Source organism: Arachis ipaensis, chromosome B6 (genome assembly GCF_059453495.1).
Source record: "Arachis ipaensis isolate K30076 ecotype BB chromosome B6, ASM5945349v1, whole genome shotgun sequence".
NCBI classification, from domain to species: domain Eukaryota; kingdom Viridiplantae; phylum Streptophyta; class Magnoliopsida; order Fabales; family Fabaceae; genus Arachis; species Arachis ipaensis.
Window position 1 is genome coordinate 76100970 of NC_142441.1, and position 16650 is coordinate 76117619.

Here is a 16650-nt window from a genome sequence, read left to right on the forward strand (position 1 = left end):
ATCTCGCACAACTAACCAGCAAGTGCACTGGGTCGTCCAAGTAATAAACCTTACGTGTGTAAGGGTCGATCCCACGGAGATTGTCGGCTTGAAGCAAGCTATGGTCACCTTGTAAATCTCAGTCAGGTAGATTCAAATGGTTATAGAGTTTTAATAATTAAAATATAAATAAAACGTAAGATAGGATAGAGATACTTATGTAATTCAATGGTGAAAATTTTAGATAAGCGTATGGAGATGCTTTGTTCCTTCTGAATCTCTGCTTTCCTGCTGCCTTCATCCAATCCTTCATACTCCTTTCCATGGCAAGCTGTATGTTGGGCATCACCGTTGTCAATGGCTACATCCCGTCCTCTCAGTGAAAATGGTCCAAAATGCGCTGTCACCGCATGGCTAATCATCTGTCGGTTCTCGAAAATACTGGAATCGGATTCAGTAATACTTTTGCATCTGTCACTACGCCCAGCACTCGCGAGTTTGAAGCTCGTCACAGCCATACCTTCCCAGATCCTACTCAGAATACCACAGACAAGGTTTAGACTTGTTTCCCAGATTCTAGCCTATACCACGAAGACTCTGATCGTAGATCAGGAAGCTAAGAGATATGCATTCAAGCTTGTTTGCATGTAAAATGGAAGTGTTTGTCAGGCACGCGTTCATAAGTGAGAATGATGATGAGCGTCACATAATCATCACATTCATCATGTTCTTTTGTGTGAATGAATATCTTAGAGAAGAAATAGGCTTGAATTGAATAGTAAAACAACAGTACTTTGCATTAATTCATGAGGAACAGCAAAGCTCCACACCTTAATCTATGGTGTGTAGAAACTCTACCGTTGAATATACATAAGAACAAGGTCCAGGCATGGCCGAATGGCCAACCCCCTAAACGTGATCAAGAGATCAAAAGTGATACAAGGATAGTATCAAAAGTGATCAAAGATCCCTAACACAATAGTAAAAAAATCTATTTATACTAAACTAGTTACTAGGGTTACAGAAATAAGTAAATGATGCAGAAATCTACTTCCAGGCCCACTTGGTGTGTGCTTGGGCTGAGCATTGAAGCTTTCACGTGTAGAGGTCTTTCTTGGAGTTGAACGCCAGTTTGTAACTTGTTTCTGGTGTTTAACTCTGCTTTGTAACTTGTGTCTCGCATTTAACGCCAGAATAGGGCAGAAATCTGGCATTAAACGCCAGTTTAAGTTGTCTAAACTTAGGCAAAGTATAAACTATTATATATTTATCAAAAGCCCCGGATGTCTACTTTCCAACGCAATTGAGAGCACGCCATTTGGACTCAAGTAGCTCCAGAAAATCCACTTTGAGTGCAGAGAGGTCAGAATCCAACAGCATCTACAGTCCTTCTTCAGCCTTTGAATCTGATTTTTGCTCAAGTTCCTCAATTTCAGCCAGAAAATATCTGAAATCACAGAAAAACACACAAACTCATAGTAAAGTCAAGAAATATGATTTTTATTTAAAAACTAATAAAAATATATTAAAAACTAACTAAATCATACTAAAAACTATGTAAAAATAATGACAAAAAGCGTATAAATTATCCGCTCATCACAACACCAAACATAAATTGTTGCTTGTCCCTAAGCAACTGAAAATAAAATAGGATAAAAAGAAGAGAATATACTATAAACTCCAAAATATCAATGAAACTTAGCTCCAATTAAATGAGCGGGACTAGTAGCTTTTTGCCTCTGAACAGTTTTGGCATCTCACTTAATCCATTGAAGTTCAGAATGATTGGCATCAATAGGAACTTAGAATTTAGATAGTGTTATTGATTCTCCTAGTTTAGTATGTTGATTCTTGAACACAGCTACTTTATGAGTCTTGGCCGTGGCCCTAAGCACTTTGTTTTCCAGTATTACCACCGGATACATAAATGCCACAGACACATAACTGGGTGAACCTTTTCAGATTGTGACTCAGCTTTGCTAGAGTCCCCAGTTAGAGGTGTCCAGGGTTCTTAAGCACACTCTTCTTTTTGCTTTGGACCTCGACTTTAACCGTTCAGTCTCATGTTTTCACTTGACACCTTCACGCCACAAGCACATGGTTAGGGACAGCTTGGTTTAGCCGCTTAGGCCAGGATTTCATTCCTTTGGGCCCTCCTATCTACTGATGCTCAAAGCCTTGGATCCTTTTTATTACCCTTGCCTTTTGGTTTTAAGGGCTATTGGCTTTTTCTTCTTGCTTTTTTTTTCTTTTTCTTTCTTTTTTTCGCCTTCTTTTTTTTTCGCAAGGTTTTCTCTATTCACTGCTTTTTCTTGCTTCAAGAATCATTTTTATGATTTTTCAGATCATCAAATAACATTTCTCCTTTTTCATCATTCTTTCAAGAGCCAACAATTTTAACATTCATAAACAACAAATTCAAAAGACATATGCACTATTCAAGCATTCATTTAGAAAATAAAAAGTATTGTCACCACATCAAAATAATTAAACTAATTTCAAGGATGAATTTAAAATTCATATACTTCTTGTTCTTTTGTAATTAAAGCATTTTTCATTTAAAATAGGTGATGGATTCATAGGACATTCATAGCTTTAAGACATAGACACTTAAACACTAATGATCATGTAGTAAAGACACAAACATAAATAAAACATAAGGCTCAAAAACCAAAAAACAGGAAAATAAGAACAAGGAGATTAAGGAACGAGTCCACCTTAGTGAGGGTGGCATCTTCCTCTTCTTGAAGAACCAATGGTGCTCTTGAGCTCCTCTATGTCTCTTCTTTGTCTTTGTTGCTCCTCCCTCATAGCTCTTTGATCTTCTCTAATCTCATGGAGAATGATGGAGTGCTCTTGGTGTTCCATCCTTAGTTGTCCCATGTTGGAACTTAATTCTCCTAGGGAGGTATTGATTTGCTCCCAATAGTTTTGTGGAGGGAAGTGCATCCCTTGAGGCATCTCAGGGATTTCATGGTGAGGAATTTTCTCATGATCTTGTTGAGGTCCATGATCTTTTGTTTGCTCCATCCTTTTCTTAGTGATGGGCTTGTCCTCATCAATGAGGATATCTCCCTCTATGTCAATTCCAGCCGAATTGCAGAGGTGGCAAATGAGGTGAGGAAAGGCTAACCTTGCCAAAGTGGAGGACTTGTCAGCCACCTTGTAGAGTTCTTGAGGTATAACCTCGTGAACTTCCACTTCCTCCCCAATCATGATACTATGGATCATGATGGCCCGGTCTACAGTAACTTCAGACTGGTTGCTAGTAGGAATAATTGAGCGTTGAATGAACTCCAATCATCCTCTAGCTACAGGCTTAAGGTCCGGTCTTCTCAACTGAACCGGCTTGCCTCTTGAGTCAACTTTCCATTGAGCTCCTTCCACACATATGTCCATGAGGACTTGGTCCAACCTTTGATCAAAGTTGACCCTTCTAATGTAGGGGCGTGCATTTTCTTGCATCATTGGCATGTTGAATGCCAACCTTACATTTTCCGGACTGAAATCTAAGTATTTCCCCCGAAGCATTGTAAGCCAATTCTTTGGATTTGGGTTCATACTTTGATCATGGTTCCTAGTGATCCATGCGTTTTCATAGAACTCCTGAGCCATTAAGATCCCGACTTGTTGAATATGATTAGAGAGAACTTCCCATCCTCTTCTTCTAATCTCTTGTCGGATCTCTGAAAATTCGCTCTTTTTGAGCTTAAAAGGGACCTCAGGGATCATCTTCTTCTTGGCCACAACTTCATAGAAGTGGTCTTGATGGACCTTTGAGATGAATCTCTCCATCTTTCATGACTCAGAGGTGGAAGCAATTGCCTTTCCTTTCCTCTTTCTTGAGGTTTCTCTGGCCTTAGGTGCCATTAATAGTTATGAAAAAATAAAAAGCAATGCCTTTACCACACCAAACTTAAAAGGTTTGCTCGTCCTCGAGCAAAAGAAGAAAGAAAGTAGTAGAAGAAGAAGAAAATGGAGGAGAAGGAGGGAGAAGGTGTATTCGGCCAAGGGGGAGAAGTGGTGGTTGTAATGTGTGAAAATGGAGTAGTGTTGAGGGGTTTATATACGGGTGGGGAGGAGGGTAGGTTTCGGCCATTAGGGTTGGGTTTGGGAGGAAAAAGAATTTGAATTTTGGAGGCAGGTGGGGTTTATGGGGAATAGTGGATGGATGTGAGTGGTTAAGGGTATTTAGGGAAGAGGTACGGAGGTAATTGGTGATGGGTATTTGGGGAAGAGAGGTGGGGTAGGTGGGGATCCTGTGGGGTCCACAGATCCTGTGGGGTCAAGGACTTAGCATCCCTGCTCTAATTAGGCGTGCAAAACGCCCTTAGAATGCATGTCTGGCATTAAACGCCAGCTTGCTATTTGTTTCTGGCATTTAATGCCAGCCTTTCTCCCATTCTTCGCATTAAACGCCAATTCCATGCTCTGTTATGGCATTAAACGCCAGTCTGGTGCTTGTTTCTGGCGTTTAACGATGCTTCTTTCTGGCGTTAAACACCAGTTTGATGCTTCTTACTGGCGTTTAAATGCCAGTAAGCTCTTCCTCCAGGGTGAGCTGTTTTTAATGCTATTTTTCATTCTGTTTTTGATTCTTCAATAGTTTTTGTGACCTTACATGATCATCAACCTAAAAAAACATAAAATAGCAATAGAAAATAAATAGATATAATTAAATAACATTGGGTTGCCTCCCAACAAGCGCTTCTTTAAAGTCAATAGCTTGACAATGAGCTCTCATGGAGCCTCACAGATGTTCAGAGCATTGTTGGGACCTCCCAACACCAATCTTAGAATTTGACTGTGGGTGCTTTGGTTGACTCTGTAGTGAGAGAAGCTTTTCATGCTTCATCTCCATGGTTACAGAAGGAGATCCTTGAGTTTTAAACACAAGTTTGTCGTCATTCAGTTGAAGGACTAATTCTCCTCTGTCCACATCAATCACAGCTTTTGTTGTGGCTAGGAAGGGTCTTCCAAGGATGATGGATTCATCCTCATCCTTCCCAGTGTCTAGGATTATAAAATCAGCAGGGATGTAAAGGCCTTCAACCTTTACTAGCACGTCCTCTACTTGTCCATAAGCCAGTTTTTTTGAGTTGTCTGCCATCTCTAATGAGATTCTGGCAGCTTATACCTCAAAGATCCCAAGTTTCTCCATTACAGAGAGTGGCATAAGGTTAATGCCTGACCCTAGGTCACACAGAGCCTTCTCAAAGGTCATGGTGCCTATGGTACATGGTATTAAGAATTTACCAGGATCCTGTTTCTTTTGAGGTAATTTCTGCCTATCCAATGCATTCAGTTCATTGGTGAGCAAGGGAGGTTAATCTTCCCAAGTCTCATTACCAAATAATTTGGCATTCAGCTTCATGATTGCACCAACGTACTTAGCAACTTTCTCTTCAGTAATGTCTTCATCCTCTTCAGAGGAAAAATACTCATCAGAGCTCATGAAGGGCAGAAGCAGGTTGAATGGAACCTCTATGGTCTCTGTATGAGCCTCAGATTCCTTCAGGTCCTCATTGAGGAACCCTCTAGTGTTCAGAGGACGTCCCATGAGGTCTACCTCATTGGGATTCACGTCCCCCTCCTCCCTTGTAGGTTCGGCCATGATGGTCAAATCAATGGCCTTGCACTCTCTCTTTGGATTTTCTTCTGTATTGCTTGGGAGAGTACTAGGAGGAGTTTCAGTGACTCTTTTACTCAGCTGGCCCACTTGTGCCTCCAAATTTCTAATGGAGGACCTTGTTTCATTCATGAAACTTAGAGTGGCCTTAGATAGATCAGAGACTATATTTGCTAAGCTAGATGAATTCTGCTCAGAATTCTCTGTCTGTTGGTGAGTGGATGATGGAAAAGGCTTGCTATTGCTAAACCTGTTTCTTCCACCATTATTAAAGCCTTGTTGAGGCTTTTGTTGATCCTTCCATGAGAAATTTGGATGATTTCTCCATGAGGTATTGTAGGTGTTTCCATAGGGTTCACCCATGTAATTCACCTCTGCTATTGCAGGGTTCTCAGGATCATAAGCTTCTTCTTCAGAAGATGCTTCTTCAGTACTGTTGGATGCAGCTTGCAATCCATTCAGACTCTGACAAATCATATTGACTTACTGAGTCAATATTTTGTTCTGAGCCAATATGGCATTCAGAGTATCAATTTCAAGAACTCCCTTCCTCTAAGGCGTCCCATTACTCACAGGATTCCTTTCAGAAGTGTACATGAACTGGTTATTTACAACCATGTCAATGAGTTCCTGAGCTTCTGCAGGCGTTTTCTTTAGGTGAATGGATCCACCTGCAGAATGGTCCAATGACATCTTTAATAATTCAGACAGACCATCATAGAATATATCCAGGATGGTCCATTCTAAAAGCATGTTAGAAGGACACTTTTTGGTCAGTTTCTTGTATCTCTCCCAAGCTTCATAGAGGGATTCACCTTCTTTCTGTTTGAGGGTTTAAACATCCACTCTAAGCTTGCTAAGCTTTTGAGGAGGAAAGAACTTGGCTAAGAAAGCCGTGACCAGCTTATCACAAGAGTTCAGGCTATCTTTAGATTGAGAGTCCAACCATATTCTAGCTCTGTCTCTTACAGCAAACGGGAAAAGCATAAGCCTGTAGACCTCAGGATCAAACCCATTGGTCTTAACAGTATCACAGATTTGCAAGAATTCAGTTAAGAACTGAAAAGGATCTTCTGATGGAAGTCCATGAAACTTGCAATTCTGTTGCATCAGAGAAACTAATTGAGGCTTTAGCTCAAAATTGTTTGCTCCAATGGCAGGGATTGAGATGCTTCTTCCATGTAAGTTGGAATTTGGTGCAGTAAAGTCACCAAGCATCTTCCTTGCATTGTTGTTGGGTTCGGCCATGTCTCCTTCTTTTTCAAAAATTTCAGTAAAGTCCTCTTCAGAGCGTTGTGTTTTAGCTTCCCTTAGCTTCCTCTGCAGAGTCCTTTCAAGTTCAGGATCAACTTCAACAAGAATGTTCTTATCCTTGTTCCTACTCATATGAAAAAGAAAAGAACAGAAAAGAAAAGATGGAATTCTCTATGTCACAGTATAGAGATTCCTTATGTGAGTATAAGAAGAGAAGAATAGAAGAAGGAAAAGATAAGAATTCGAACACAGAGGAGAAGAGTGGGTTCAAATTTTTTAGTAGAAGAGAAGTGTTAGTAGATAAATAAATAATTAGAAGGAGATGAGAGATGGAATAATTAGAAAATAAAATAAAATAAAAATATTTTTGTTTTTAATTTAAAATTAAAGTTAAAATTCGAAATTTATGAAGAGAAATAAAATTAAATTAAAATTTAAATCAATTAGTTAATTAAAAAGGAATTTTGAAAAAGAAGTTAGTGATTTTCGAAAATTAGAGAGAGAGAATTAGTTCGGTGGATTTGAAAAAGATAAGAATCAAACAAGATAAGATTAATTGACAAAAAGATTTGAAAATCAATTTTGAAAAGATAAGAAGTTAGATAAGAAGTTAGAAAAGATTTTGAAATTGTTTTTGAAAAAGATATGATTGAAATTTATTTTGAAAAAGATTTGAAAAAGAAATTTAAAAAGATTTGATTTTGAAAATTAAAGTTGATTACTTCACTAACAAGAAACAAAAAGATATGATTTTAAAAATTAAAGATTGAACCTTTCTTAATAGGCAAGTAACAACTTGAAATTTTTGAATCAAAATATTAAATGTTAGTAATAAATTCGAAAATATGAAGTAAAAATAAGAAAAAGGTTTTGAAAATTAATTTTAAAAATTTTTGAAAATATAAAAAATTGAAAAAGATTTGATTTTTAAAAAAGATTTGAAAAGGTATAACTTTTAAATTGAAATTTTGACTTGATTAGCAAGAAACAACTAAATTTTGAAACTTTTTGACTAAATCAAACCAAAATTTCGAAACTTATGAGAAGAAAAAGAGAAAGATCTTTTTTTTATTTTTAAATTTTTAATGATGAAAGAGAAAAACACAAAGTTGACACAAAACATTGAAATTATGAATCAAAACAACTAATGCATGCAAAAACACTTTGAATGTCAAGATAAACACCAAGAACACTTTGAAGATAAAGATGAACATCAAGACTTATTTTTGAAAATTTTTAAGAAAAGAAAAACATGCAAGACACCAAACTTTAGACACTAACAAATTGAAAATGCATATGAAAAACAAGAAAAGACACAAAACAAGAAAAATTAAAGATCAAACATAGAAAATCATCAAGAACAACTTGAAGATCACGAAGAACACATGCGTGAATTTTCAAAAATTTTAAGAAAAATTAAAAAGATGCAATTGACACCAAACTTACAAATTGACACTAGACTCAAACAAGAAACAAAAAATTTTTGGTTTTTATGATTTTATAAGAATTTTTTGGTTTTTTCAAAAATTATTTTGGGAAAAACGAAAAAGAAGAAATTTTTTTTATTAATTTCAAAAATAAGAAATAAAAAAGCTTAAAAATAAAATAAAATTACCTAATCTGAGCAACAAGATGAACCGTCAGTTGTCCAACCTCGAACAATCCCCGGCAACGGCGCCAAAAACTTGGTGCACGAAATTGTGATCGTTCTTTCCTTGGTAACGGCGCTAAATACTTAATACGCACATTCTTAATCTTAGTTCTTCTTCACAATCTCGCACAACTAACCAGCAAGTGCACTGGGTCGTCCAAGTAATAAACCTTACGTGAGTAATGGTCGATCCCACGGAGATTGTTGGCTTGAAGCAAGCTATGGTCACCTTGTAAATCTCAGTCAGGCAGATTTAAATGGTTATAGAGTTTTAATAATTAAAATATAAATAAAACATATGATAGGATAGAGATACTTATGTAATTCATTGGTGAGAATTTCAGATAAGCGTATGGAGATGCTTAGTTCCTTCTGAATCTCTACTTTCCTACTGCCTTCATCCAATCCTTCATACTCCTTTCCATGGAAAGCTGTATGTTGCGCATCACCGTTGTCAATGGCTACATCCCGTCTTCTCAGTGAAAATGGTCCAAAATGTGCTGTCATCGCACGGCTAATCATCTGTCGGTTCTCGATCATACTGGAATAGGATTCAGTAATCCTTTTGCGTCTGTCACTACGCCCAGCACTCGCGAGTTTGAAGCTCGTCACAGCCATCCCTTCCCAGATCCTACTCAGAATACCATAGACAAGGTTTATACTTTCCGGATCTCAAGAATGGCCACCAATAATTCTAGCCTATACCACAAAGACTCTGATCGTAGATCAGGAGGCTAAGAGATATGCATTCAAGCTTGTTTGCATGTAGAACGGAAGTGTTTGTCAGGCACGTGTTCATAAGTGAGAATGATGACGAGCGTAACATAATCATCACATTCATCATGTTCTTGTGTGCGAATGAATATCTTAGAGAAGAAATAGGCTTGAATTGAATAGAAAAACAACAGTACTTTGCATTAATTCATGAGGAACAGCAGAGCTCCACACCTTAATCTATGGTGTGTAGAAACTCTACCATTGAAAATACATAAGAACAAGGTCCAGGCATGGCCGAATGGCCAGCACCCTAAACGTGATCAAGAGATCAAAAGTGATACAAGGATAATCTCAAAAGTGACAAAGATCCCTAACACAATATTAAAAAGTTCTATTTATACTAAACTAGTTACTAGGGTTACAGAAATAAGTAAATGATGCAGAAATCCACTTCCTGGCCCACTTGGTGTGTGCTTGGGCTGAGCGTTGAAGCTTTCACGTGTAGAGGTCTTCCTTGGAGTTGAACGCCGGTTTGTAGCTTGTTTCTGGCGTTTAACTCTGTTTTGCAACTTGTTTCTGGCGTTTAACGCCAGAATAGGGCAGAATGCTGGCGTTAAATGCCAGTTTGCATCGTCTACTAGGGCAAAGCATGGACTATTTGATATTACAGGAAAGCACTGGCTGTCTACTTTCCAACGCAATTAAGAGCGCACCATTTGGACTCATGTAGCTCCAGAAAATCCACTTTGAGTGTAGGGAGGTCAGAATCCAACAGCATCTGCTGTCCTTCTTCAGCCTCTGAATCTGATTTTTGCTCAAGTCCCTTAATTTCAGCCAGAAAATACCTGAAATCACAGAAAAACACACAAACTCATAGTAAAGTCCAGAAATGTGATTTTTATTTAAAAACTAATAAAAATATATTAAAAACTCACTAAATCATACTAAAAACTATGTAAAAACAATGCTAAAAAGCGTATAAATTATCCGCTCATCACACGTCAAGCCAAGCTAATGAGCTAGGCGTGGCACGCCACTCACACGCCGCGTACACGCCACTCGTATGCTTCAATTTAATGGTTTTTCTCTTTTGTTTTCAATCGTAATTTTCTTTTCCTTTTGTAATTTTTCATTTTCTAGAATAGGAGTAGTATAAATACACCTTGAAGAGTACTAAAAAGGGGTTGGTTGTTAGCTTGGGACTTTTACTTTTACACTTACTTTACTTCATCTTCTTCCATCTCTTGTACTTTTCTCTATGCTATGAGTAGCTAAACTCCCTCTCATTGGGGGAGGGAGCTCTGTTGTACTTGATGGATTAATTGATAGTGAATTTCTTCTTCTCTTCATCTTTCTTTGATTTGCTAGAAGGAATTTCGTTCTTCATGCTTAGTGTTCAATCATCTTGGAAAAGAGATTGAATGTAAAATGGGTTTCATGGGAGCCTTCGAAAAGGAAACATGAAATCATGCTTGAAACCCCTTCTCGCATTGAGTATATCTGAGTTTTGGGATTGGATATTATGACATAAAATCTACCCAATTACTTAGATTTATGAGGACGTGCAGTAAAATCAGGGACCAAGCCTATCTCTCTTCATGAGCAATTAGACCAAGGAATTGGCTGATTACCAAGATTTGAGAGATTGAATCACCAAGGAGTTGGGGTTCAATTAATCATGATTGCCAAGAGGCCAATGAGTTGCATGAGAGAAGATGAGATGATCTGAATTTAGTCCAAAGAGAGCAACATCTCTCAACTTCAATGAATCTTCCCTATCCTTATCTTCCCTATTCTTTATAGCTTTCTTTAATTTTTGCTATTAACCTATTCCCCATTTATAATTCAGTCATTTATATTTCTGCAATTTACTTTCATGTTCTTTACATTTCTACACTTTATTGCTTTCCTTTATTGTTAAGTCAATTATAATTCTGCTCTTTAGAATTCTGCACTCAACAATTCTTCTTGATTAGCTTGAATAAATCACCCAGTAACTAAAGTTGTTCAATCAATCAATCTCTATGGGATTCAACCTCACTCATTCTGAGTAATTAATTGATGATAATTTGGTATACTTGCCAAGAGGGGTTCATTATAGTGATGTAGTGAATTTCCAATCATCACTTGCTCAAACCGACAATCTCCGTGGGATCGACCCTCACTCACCTGAGGTATTACTTGGACTACCCAGTATACTTGCCGATCGATCTGTACAAAATGTGTGGAGTCAGTTTCGTGAAATTGGACGACCTCCCCACACTTAAAATGTAGCACCGTCCTCAGTACTCAAGATCATGTGGAGTGGAAGTTGTTGTCACTGCGTCACCTCCACCGTCAGCTGGTGGGTCAAGTGATAGAGTGGCTGCAATAACGATGGTGGTGCTGAGAAAGAAAGAACTAAGTCAAAAAACAGCATATGAAGTGAACAGATAATGTAAATTTGAGTGGAAGCATACATGAGATTCAACAGGCAAACATAAGTAACTTCCAATCAAATTAAGTAATCTAAGATAGATGACTTGCTTGTTTATCAAAGATAAAGAAAATTAAGGAGCGTTGTTACTATGCACGAAGAAAAAAAAATAGTTTAAGGTTTTGTTAGTTGAAAAGTAAAAGGAAAGTTAAAAGTTATGTGAGTAAAAAGAAAATAGTTAGTTGAAAAAGAAAAGAAAAGTTAAAAGTTTGTGAGTAAAAAGAAAAGAGTTAGTTGAAAAAGAAAATAAAGGTTAAAAGTTATGTAAAGAAAAGAAAAGAGTTAGTTGAAAACAAAAAGAAAAGCAAAAGTTATGCGCTAGCAAAAAACGTCCCTTAATTCTGAAAATTCCAACAATTTCCAAAATAAGCAAGCCACGTTCAACTTCACAAAATAAAATATGGCTTATGCTTGAGTGAGTAATGCAATTATACGTGTAGGGCACTATTCATACCATGAGACGAGCTAGGCGAGACGGGCTAGATGAAGATTAAAACGACTGTCCTCTTTGTTGGTCGACACCGATCTCTTCCCAAAGAGCTCGGCCAAATTGCTATAAGGGCCCAAGTAGGCCCAAAGCAGAAGATCACAGCCCACTTAAAGGCGGTTGGCCAAAGATAAAGATCTCCTCCACAAAAAGATAAGATAAGATAACAATCTTATTTCAAAGGAAGGTCACCCCACACTATTATAAATACACTAGAGCACCCAGGTATAACTCATACTCTGATTTTACACAAAAACCTGCCTAAAGCATGTGCTAACTTAAGCATCAGAGTCTCTTGTAGGTACCACCACCCTCCGGTGATCAAGGATCAGCAGCACCACCAGATCCAACAAGTCGGACACGACAGCTTTGGCCACAATAACAGATCTCATCCGAGATCGTCCTTCAGTTTCAGGTAACCCTCAGAACAGGAACGTAATCAAAGAATAGTGGGCATATTCACTTAGCATAAGGTGAGGCATTTTGGTGTTGACAAAGGTAAACAAGAAAAATTCAAACACCAAATTCCGATGAGGCATGAAAGTTACAAGGTTGAGACAAGAATTGAAAAGTTTATCCTCTATGTGACTTAAGGTAATTTAGGCTTGGAGAAAATGAATCAACTTAGCCACATAGGTAAAATGAAATCTTTAACCTTGTGAGAGCATGCAAAAGAGGCTCCAATTTTTAAATGAAATCCAAGTTTATTGGTCAATTTGAAAGTCAATTAAGGCTTATTCAATGCTCAAGAAGAACACAAAATTAAAAAAAAAATCTAAGAAGTTAAAGAATTGAACAAAGAAGTTATAGAAAATTTCTTGAGGTAATTTCCAAAACCAATTAGCAAACAAGATTCTTTTTGACACAGGATTTCGTCAAATAGAATATTATTGAACCGAATAAGATAATGTCACTTAATAAAACATGGCTAGGAAAAATTCGGCAGCATTTCCGCAGTAAATTGGCCTATTTTCGAATTTTAATCAATCAATTCAATTTCCATATGAGTTCATTAACAATTAAAAACACAAAAACCATATATGAGTTCATATGAAATGAGCAATTAAGCTAACAAACAGCAACAAAACATCAATAAACAATTTAAACCAAGCCAATAGCATCAAGCAGCATTCTTTCTTTGAACAATGAGCAAAAATAATAGCTTAAAACACTACACCAAAATAGCAACAATGCACAAAATATAATGGACTCAATCAGCATTTGTTGCATTGAATTCGATAATCATTCCAGAAGTAAGTAGTATGAATTCAAGCAATTACTCATAATTGAATCCAACAACGAACTGCAAATGGGAACAAAAGCTCAGGCAATAACACTCAGCAAGAACAAAGCAACAATGAACAACCAGGCAATAGCATCAAGCAAGCTAGTTTAACACAAAGGCAAATCAATGAAACAGCAACATTTCCAAGCAGCAACATTAATCAAACAAACCTAAAAATGCATCTCTAACTAACCTAATTTAACCAAAATTAAACTAATTAATCAATCCTACTTAAAAAAACAAAGGAAATTAACTAAAGAAACCAGAACAAAATGGAAACAGAGGTTGAACCTGGGAGAAGCAGAAATAAAAATGGAATCGGACAGGGAAGGAAAGTGGGGTGAAGCAACGCCGGCCCAAAGGCGGCGGCTCAATCATTGGTGCGGTGGCACAGACTGGAGAAGCAAAAATAGGGGCTGAGACAGGGCTGTTGATGTGTTAGCATATTTCCTATATTTTCCTAGTGAATTTGCATTCAATTTGTTGAGTTTAATCAAGAATTAATTATCTTTTAGTCACTATGGATGCTACTTTAAGTCATGTGCAATTCTTTTTGTTTTAGGTAGCATTCGGCTAGATTTGATGGAGTTTCCACAGAAAATAGAAGAAGGCGAATGACGCTATCAACCATGACCTCTCTGCGCTCAAAACTGAATAACTCGAGCTACAGAGGTCCAATGGACGTGATTCTAGTGGCATTGGAAGGCTAACTTTTAGAGCTTTCCAATAATATATAATAGTCCATACTTCTTCTTCACCAAGTCAGTTAGCAAGGGTGGTGCCTAACTTGAGAATTCTCAAGGTAGGAGTGAAGATAAACCATACTCCATTGACCAAGGCTGCCAAGGCTGCGCCTAACTTGAGAATTCACAAGTTAGGTGCCAGAATAAAAGAGAAGCGTCCAAGGAGTTCTGCCTAGGCTGTGCCTAACTTGAGATTTCTCAAGTTAGCCGCAATGCACAACAACAACACGCAACATTTGTCTTGGCTCCTCAAGTAAGGCGCAACGAATCTCCAAGTAAGGTGCAGCGCTTAAGCCCAGCGCGCCATTCCTCACTGTACCACCCAAGTTAGGAACAACTCACTCTCAAGTTAGGCATGGGTTATAAAGGATTCAAGTGGTCCCCAGCCTTCCTAGAACCCAGCACGCAATCTCCTATTTGTTCTTATTAAGCTTCAATTTTATTTTAAAATAGGAAAAGATCTTATTAGTTTTAGGAAATATAATTTACATTAATTAGGATTTAATACAAAAGGGAAAAGAATCAGCCCTTCGGGCTCATCTCTTCTCTTACCTCATTCCGCAATTTACAGTTTTTCAGAATCCTTGTTTTCTCTCTGAACCATGAGCAACCAAACCTCCATCATTAAGGTTAGGAGCTATGTCTATTGTATGGATTGATACTATTACATTTCTATTTTAATTCAGGTACTGATTTATGATTCAAGAATTATTTTCATTCTTTATTGTATGAATCTGGGTGGAACAGAAGTATTACCTTGGTTCTAATTGAGTTCTTGTATAACTTGGAAAAGCTCTTTACTTGAACAACAGCTTGAAAACATATTCTCCTAATTTCTAATTATCTGGACTTAACGGGATACATGACATATAATCCTCTTATATTTAGGTAATTAGGGTTTTTGTGGCATATAAACTAGAATTGAACTTCACCCTCTAATTGAAATTAAGTGACCAAGGAATTGGCGGTAGATGAAGGTTAGAGGAGACTAAAAAGGTCTAAGGAATTAGGGTTTAGTCAGATATAGTTTTCCATGAATTAAATCTTGCATGATTAAAATAGTTAGTAAGAAAAGTCATCCGAAAAATAGATAACTCTAAAGCCTTAACAGTTTTCTCCATATATTTCACAACCCGGTAACTGTTTGCTTTCTGATATTCTGAATTTATTGTCTATGCTTTTGAACACTCAATACACCATTTACTGTTTGTCTAACTAAGTAATTCACTTAACCATTGTTTCCTAGTCCATAAATCCTCGTGGGATCGACCCTCACTCACCTGAGGTATTACTTGGTACGACCCGGTGCACTTGCTGATTAGTTTGTGGGCTTTAAATTCTGCACCAAGTTTTTGGCGCCGTTGCCGGGGATTAACTGTGATGACAACTATTCGTTGTTTGATTGCTTAGATTAGATAATTTTTCTTTTAATTAGTTTTATTTTAGTATTATTAATTTTTATTCTTCATTTTTTTTCCTTTATTTTTTTTCTTGTTTTTCGTTCACCTAGCCCCTGTCTTCATTTCATTTTTTTTGATATATTTCTTTAACTTCAATTGTGATTGTTTTTTACCTTCTTTCGTTTCTCTTTTTTTTTTTTATTTTAGTTTATTTTCATTTTCCTTCTTTATTTTATTTTATCATTTTTATTTTTCTTATTTAATTAGTCTCATTTAAATTTTAAGCATTAATTTTTTCAAAATTTGGCTTAACTAGCAAGTTTTAGAAAAGACAAATTTAGAGACAAAGAAAGGACTGCAGATGTTGTCAACTTCTGACCTCCGTGCACTCAAACAAGCATTTATGGAGCTACCGAGGTCCAATTGACGTGCTCTAATGGCATTGGAAAGCTAACTTCCAGGGGTTTTCAGCAATATATATTTGTCTATGCTTGTCTTTGGAAATGAAGGTCCAAAACGGGTGTTGAACGCCCAAAACATACCCTTTCTGGCGTTCAAGGCCCTAAAGGGAGCAAGCTTAGCGTTTGGATGCCCAAAAGGGATCAAACTCGGCTTTTAACATCCCAAGAGGAGCACTAGGACGTGGATTCACCCCAAGCTCAGCTCAAACACTCACCAAGTGGGCCCGGAAGTGGATTTTCGCACCCTTTAGCTTAGTTTATCACATTTTTGTAATTTTTAAATATGAACAACATCTTTAAGGTCTAGTATTTTATTATAAATAAGAGACTTTCTTCCTTTTGAGGATCATGCCTCCCAGGAGGGGAGAAGCACAGACACATTACTACTATTATTTTCTGTAAGCTATGAGCAACTAAACCTCCTAGGTTAAGGTTAAGAGCTTTGCTGATACTCATGGATTAATATTGTGACTGTTTCAATTTCAATCTATGTTTGATTCCATTCTAAGATGTATCTTTCTTCAACTTAATGAAACCGGGTGGAACGAGAGTATGACCCATTTTCTAT

At 37.2% G+C, this 16650-nt stretch overlaps 1 non-coding gene across 1 annotated transcript; it reads left to right on the forward strand.

The window, feature by feature from the left end:
* The first annotated feature begins 6355 nt into the window (after nucleotides 1–6355).
* Nucleotides 6356–6463, forward strand: LOC148561396 (small nucleolar RNA R71). Its single transcript, XR_015886836.1, has one exon. It is a non-coding gene; the product is annotated as a small nucleolar RNA R71 (small nucleolar RNA).
* Nucleotides 6464–16650: the final 10187 nt, after the last annotated feature.